Source organism: Gracilinanus agilis, chromosome 1 (genome assembly GCF_016433145.1).
Source record: "Gracilinanus agilis isolate LMUSP501 chromosome 1, AgileGrace, whole genome shotgun sequence".
NCBI lineage: Eukaryota > Metazoa > Chordata > Mammalia > Didelphimorphia > Didelphidae > Gracilinanus > Gracilinanus agilis.
The window spans coordinates 660,993,465-661,000,647 of NC_058130.1; the positions used below are offsets into that span (position 1 = coordinate 660,993,465).

At 36.5% G+C, this 7,183-nt stretch overlaps 1 protein-coding gene across 1 annotated transcript in view; it reads right to left on the reverse strand.

The window, feature by feature from the left end:
* TRPS1 (transcriptional repressor GATA binding 1) overlaps positions 1-6,972 on the reverse strand; it is a 312,769-nt gene extending 305,797 nt beyond the window's left edge. Inside the window, exon 1 of the mRNA XM_044668841.1 lies at positions 6,906-6,972. The gene's annotated coding sequence lies outside the window, so the exon portion shown is untranslated. The remainder of the gene's footprint in view (positions 1-6,905) is intronic.
* Between the last annotated feature and the right edge of the window lie 211 nt (positions 6,973-7,183).

Below are 7,183 nucleotides of genomic sequence, written 5' to 3' on the forward strand. Positions count from 1 at the left end.
TTTTTTTTTTTTTTGCCCTTTTCTCTTCCTCAAACCATTATTGGGTTTTGTCTTGATATTTCAAAATAACAAATCAGCATTCATTAAAATAAAATAAATATTGGGTAAACTTGGTGCTTAAAACTGAATTCCCAAACTCAAAGAAAAATAAATAAATAAATAAATAGATGAACCCAGCCTTCCTAAAATAAACCATTAGTATTTTGTGCTACTGGTGTAAACCATAAAAAGCTGAAGGACCCAAGTTAGCTCCTTTTTCCCATGGCTTTCTTAGTAAAATTGTGATTATTAAATGTTCATCTCTACAGATTTGACCATTTCTAAAGTTTGGGATATGAAGGGAGCAAGGTAAGAAGCACATAATATCAATCCACACTCTACAGGCTTTTCTGCATGCACAATGGAAGATATCCTGTGCCTATCAAGTTGCTTTAATAATAATAATAATAATTTTGATTTAAAATACTCTAAATACATTTTTCTTTAACTGACTTTTAGAGTATGGGATGACTCAGATATGCTCAGGGAAGTAAACAAACAACAAAAAACTTTATGAAATTAAACTTGGAGTTAAAATTTGGCATGGTGCAAATTAGTACAGGAGCTGAAATACCACAGCGAGCTAACATGAAAAATTTTGCTACTGAATTTTGTTATCCACCAAATGGGGTGAGGCATCTCTGTTCTAGGGTGGAGTGTCTCCATTTAAAGAAGGAAAAACTGGCCCAAGTTGATTTGGCCCTTGAAAGGCTTCTCAATTTGCCAACTTATGAAGTTGTCCTGACGTCAATCAACATCACGTAGGTGTTTCTTGTCATACTCATACTTAGCTGGGGAAAGTTCTACTTGCTTAAAGAAGGCCAAACAGGAGATGAAAAGGCAATAAATAAAATGGGAACTTTAAAAAGTCTAGGAAATAAATAAGTACAAATACATCAACTGGGAAGTAAAAAGAAGGGGGAAAGTACTACCAGTAAAAATGATTTTGTCTTGTTTGTTAACATTTCCAATGTTTAAAAAAAAAGCACCCCACAAGAAATATTTTTCTTCTGCTGCACTTAAAAATGATTAACATCACAGTTAGACTCGCTAACAGGTGGAGCATTCCTTTATAGAAATATACTCACTGAATTGTCAATATAGTTAACATTAATTTACTCATCCGTAATAAAACAAAACAAATGGTTTCTCCAAATGAAAAGAAGAGAATGAAACTCCAATAGCCACCAAAAAAACAAATCCCCAAACTGTTAAGTTACTGTAACCTGAAATGCACCAGCCATCACAAAGAGCAATTGGAGAAATCCAGCAGAGCTCAGCAGGAAAGATTTTTAATAACAGATTGAAAAACAAGAATAAAAATAACTCCATCAACAGAGCCTTTCTTCCTCAGGCCACAAGCCCGTTTTTACTTGAATTAAAAAAATGGTATTTTGGCCACTAAAACCAATCCAGAACATTATTAAAAGTTAAAAGCTACCAATTACTTCTGTCTGTTCTTTTAAAGCAAAGTTTGGCATTACGTCAGTTGGTTTAAAGAAAACAAGAAAGAGAGAAAGAAAGAGTAGGAGAGAAAGTTTCCTGCTTGTATAAACTAAACCACCAGGGAAGGTGTCTAGCCACTTGTAAAGCATTTACTGCAGGTTTTTAAAGAGTTAGAAACATTTTAAAAATTAAAAGTTTGTATTAAAAGCATTTAGGAAAGAAACCTCATAGATTAATTTGTTGATTTTTCAGAAGAAAAAGATCATTTATATCTCAATGACAACTTTTGCTCCAGAAAATAAATACTAATGATGCTTCCAAAGCTGAAATTCATGGATAAGTTCAAAGGAATTTTGATATTTGAGACTGTACTTTAGAAAATGAGAGCTGGGTAGAAATAAAAGGATTCACTATAGAACTATCTGCAGGTATCATGCCGATTTCCTTACCTAACTATTGACAGTTCACATGAATTCTCTTCTCTAGACATTTCAACAAAATCAGTTTTGGAGCTGCCAATAACACAGATAACCCTGCCTAATTTATACTAGATCATACTTTTAGTGATGCAATACAGTAGGCCAAGAGGAACTTACTTAGTTCACCTGTAATCTCAAACTCAGCTGGGTGACAGCTGGAAGGATGGACACATTAATATTATTAAGGTAATAATATGAACATGTTTTTAGAAATGGTATATTTATATTCTGTACAAATAAACAAATGGTTCATTTTACTTACATAAGTCTTTCTAGCATTTGTATTTCCATAAAGATTCTATTTTTGCACGCCACCAAAATGTTAAAACATTTTATGGTCATAAATTAGTATAATACTTTTGATCATGGGGGGGTAGTGATGCTAACCTCCGCCTTTTTAAAAGTTCTTTAAGAATCTTTCAGTTCTTTCTATATGTATCAGAATTACAAGTATGCTTAGTGAGAAAAATTATATTCCTATTAGTCAAAGCAAAAATAAACCCATCGAAACATCCTATTAGGGACATTAGAATTCCATAAACCCTTACTATGATACTATTAAAAGAAAAATTAATCTCTTTAAGATAATCACAAAGGACAACTTTATCTTATGTATATGTACAAAAATAGTAAGACTATGTCTAGATATGCTGTAATTAATTTCTCCAAAGGCCAACAGACCGTTATTTATAAGAAGAATGAACTGGAAGTAAAATTTAGAATTCATTATCAAAATCATTAATATTTTTGAATACAATTGAAAGAGGAAAGGAAGAGTCTTGCCTGACAACTAAAAGAAGTTCCAACAACAGACGAAAAGCTTATAAAAACTTTCTATGCATACGAGTTTGCTTTTATCATCCTGATTTTGACTTGTGAGGTGCAATATTTGGGACAGAAATGTCTGAGTTTATAGTTTCCTATGCCTGCCAAAAAAGATCCAGACTACCACACCAGTTGTCCTACGGAAACTAAATTAAGCAAAGGCAAATAGCAACGGTAAAGTTGTCAGTCTGTCAATGAATGGCCTCATTTTACACAGTAGAATATCTTAATCAGAATATATTTCAGAGGTGAGCCACATCTCAAATTCATCACTTATTCCTAATATCCAAATCTTCTCTATTTCCCTTTAAGTCTAGATGAGCAACCTGCTCATAACTTTCATGAATTTTTTTCCCATTTCTTGTTACACACAAAAGCTTTATTGTAGTGTCATCTAAAGTAAAACGATCAAGAAGTAACTATGTTAAAAAAGATTACTTCTGAATTTTAAGGCTTAAAATCAGTTATTAATATTTATGCAATTAAGACTGAAATTCAGTAACATGCCTCTATTACTTTTTAAAAAGAAATTCATACCTAACCTTTCAACAATGCCTATTTACTTGGATAAAGATAATAAGATGAGTTTATTAAAATAATACATTTTACAATGGCTTAATATATATATATATACATACATATATATGTATATATGTGTCTGCGGGTCACTACCTGCAAATTTTGAATTATCTCTTTACATCCCTAAAAGTGAAATAAGATTTTAATAATAAGATTTTTTAAAGCATATTTTGCCACAGATTCATTCATTCCCTTCCCCTGGGGATTATCATGATGTCTTTATAAAGTAAACATATAAAAAGGACATATCAAATATGCCCAGAAAATTCAGTAGTTATGTATCACATAAAATTAATTCAGTTTAATACTGAAAATATAGCAATAAATTACATATTCAGTAAAGATTCATGGACTCATTTGGAATTTGACCTGTTGTTTTTCTATATAAGTAAACAGGAAAATCTTGAATTCATTAAAAAACATTTTAAAATCCACTCACTCCAAATTATCTCAGATATTTTTAGTTCTAAAGAATCTCAGTGTTCAAACTGCATATGACACTTCTCTTTAAGATTATATTTTAAAATAAAGTTTTAGGTGGAAGACAAAACTTTAAGAAGTAATCAAACATCAGAGAATCCCAAAACTATCGGACTAGTTAAAAAATAATCAGAGGTAGGAGGAGAGGGGAAACTTACTATGCTGTCTATAGCCATCAGATTTGAATGAGTTCAATCATATTTATGATATACATACAAATATACTTATATGTACATGAACAACACACTCATCTCTGTATATCAGAGGCTATAGTACTTAGATGTAAGATATTAGTATTCTCTTACACTATTAGACTGACTTTTAGAATACCTAAAGATAAGTCACAATCTTGATGAGCATGTAATTTTTTTATGCTAACAATGACCAGAAATAATCCTATAACTTCAGCAACCTGATGGCTCTCTAAGTCATTGACTTCACAGATTTTTCAATGAAAGGCATTGTCAAGAGAGAGAGAGAGAGAGAGAGAGAGAGAGAGAGAGAGAGAGAGAGAGAGAGAGAGAGAGATAAGCACAAAAGAAAATCAGTTTGACTTGCTGGATAAATCAAGTCATTAATAAACTTTCACATGAAAGTAAAAAATAAAATCTTCAAAATGCTAGTATTATTTCCAGACACTGTTTTCAGCATGACAACTTACAGGAAATACTTCATTTTCTCATACAAGCCCTGTATTTATTCACAGCCCTGGCATACTATTAAAAAAAAATTCTCACCGTTTTGGAGTTTGTTTGCTTTTTTATATTAATGTGGTGGAATATTTGAGACAGCTTTCTAGTTGAATGCACATCATGTAAGAACTTCAAAAACAGTGAATACAGTTCAGAAACTTTCATTCTCATTTCATCCACGTCAAGCACTGGCTTTCACCATTACTTTCCCTTGCCCCCTTGCATTTCTAACTCTGGCAGTCTTTTCCAAATGATCAACTTTTCCTAAAACAGGAAAGTAATTTGATGCCATCAAAATCTATAGGTTTTTCACTTTATCGCTAGAGATCTCTGATTATAGACTAGTTAGTGGGTCTTTGTTTTCTTATTGTTTTTATTAGTCAAGGTAAATAAAGTATAGGGCAATGATTATCATTTCTGGATGATTTTTGTCCCAGGCAGGCCCTATTTGGATTGCCCCTTTGTACTTATTCTAACTCTCTGACCTCTTCTTCTCTTTTCCAGGTAAATTTAGAAAAGTTTAACAAACCTACTTAACTTCTGCATAATTTAACTCTCTCTGACTTTATACTTCGTATTTCCCCATTGAAAAGTTTACTGCCAATTTTTTTTCTAAAGCACCATCAAAATTTTAGAATAGGAGCGACAAGAAAAATTATTCAGTATTCATTTCCCTGCATCTTACTTGACCAAGCTTTCTTGTCCAGAACTTTCTAATTAGCAATGTCCCGAAAGCTGGAAATAAGAGGTTGGGAATGAGGAGGGGGAAGAATCCAGAACTTAAAATTTACTAAGTCGAAGATCCGGTCTCAATCCCGAAAAACATAAATTGCTTTAAAGTCCTGGAGCCATAAAAGTTACTGTCTTCCCCGTGCAAACACCACCATCTCAGGCAGGTACTAACAAAAAAACCTCTCCAAGTCGCAAAACAACTTCAAACAACTATCACCCCAGGTCTCAGCCTCAAATTGCTCATGGGGTCCTAGAATGGTGGAAGTATTTGGAGGCACAGTAGTGTCTGCCTTGGCCCTTCAAAGATCCCTTTCCCAAGACCAACATCAAAGCCCAGGGAGCACCAGCTTCAGAAGACTGAGAGACTGCCTGCATAGCCCACCATGGGCTACTTAAATTCAAACTACTGTGGTAGCTTTTAATAATTAGCCTCACCGTCACCTCTACCCCCCAACACACTTTCCCATCACGAACTAAATAGGAAGTATTCCTCTTTCTCACAGCCCCCATTCATTTAAAGAAGCGTCCCTTTCTTAAAGCCCTGTCAGAAAATCGCAAAAGCAAACTGGCCCAAGTCTCTAGAAACCACTACCGGCAGAGACACCAGAATATGGGGACTCTGAAACTCTGCCTTTAAAGAGAGAGGGGGGGGAAAAGTTTTATGCCTGGGTCTGAGAGCTTTCTCAAAGCCACCCAGAGCCATGTCCTACTTGCCACTTAGAGGACCAGGAAACGGACCCCATTCGCTCCCTCTCTCTCCTTTCATTCCTTCCCAACCCTAAAAAGTTTCTCCCAACTTACTACTCTTCATGATGGTCTCTAGTCTCTGCCCCGCTTGTCATGATTCCCATAAAACTTCCAGCAGCAGCAGCAGCAGCAGCAGCAGCAGCAGCAGCAGCAGCAGCAGCAGCAGCAGCAGCAGCAGCAGCAGCAGCAACAGCAGCAGCAGCAGCAGCAGCAGCAGCAACAGCAGCAGCAGCAGCAGCAACAACAGCAGCAGCAGCAGCAGCAGCCTGGGCTATGACTGCAGCAGCTCCTCGGTTGCAACCTCCTCCTGCTCTTCTACTTTGCCCGATGGTAGGGAATTAAAATCAGAAAGAAAGAGACGAGGGGGAGAGGGGAACGGGGGGAAAGGGAGGGGGTAGGGGGGACACCAGCCCTGAAACTTCTTTTTTGGCAAATGGGGATTTGTTTTTCCTCCTCCTCAGCAGCTGAACTTGACCCTCCTGACTCCAGGGGCTACTGCAGTTTGTAGTCGCCAATTTCCAGGGCTCACATGCCTTTGACCCACCAAAACGGGGGGGAGGGGGGAAAGAAAAGGAAAGAAAGGAGAAAAAAAAGAAAGAAAACACACACGCATAAAAAAATGCATGTGAAACCCGAGAACCCTCTCTGCTTTGCTTTTTACTCTCTCTCTCTCCTTTTTGCAAAGAAAGTCACTTTTAATTCCCAATCCTCCTCTCTCAGCTCACCCACATTTCGCACACACAGAGAACACTTTAGCATGGCCACACTCAACGTGCGCAATATTATCTTACGTAGGGAGAAAGAAAAGCTGATCACCCCCATGCCTTTCTTTTTCCTCCTGCTGATCTCTCTCTCCCTCTTTGCCTTTTTTTTCCCTCCTCCTTACCTGTTGATTAATCGGCAATAATAACCTCAGCAGCCCGAAAGATGGTGGAGCGGTGGCTAGAGCCATGAACCGTCTTCTGTTGTTTGCAGAGTTGATCTTGGATTATTGGGGGGGGGGGGGGCGGTGTGGAGAGGGGGAGAAAAAAAAGGTTTTTCCTGCCTCCCCCCCCCTCTCCTTTCCCTCCCCCCCTCTTTTAAAGAGAGAGAGAAAGAGAAAGGAAATAGATCTAGGATGTGCCTGATGTAGGTTTTTGGGTTTTGTTTTTTTTTTGCTTTTCT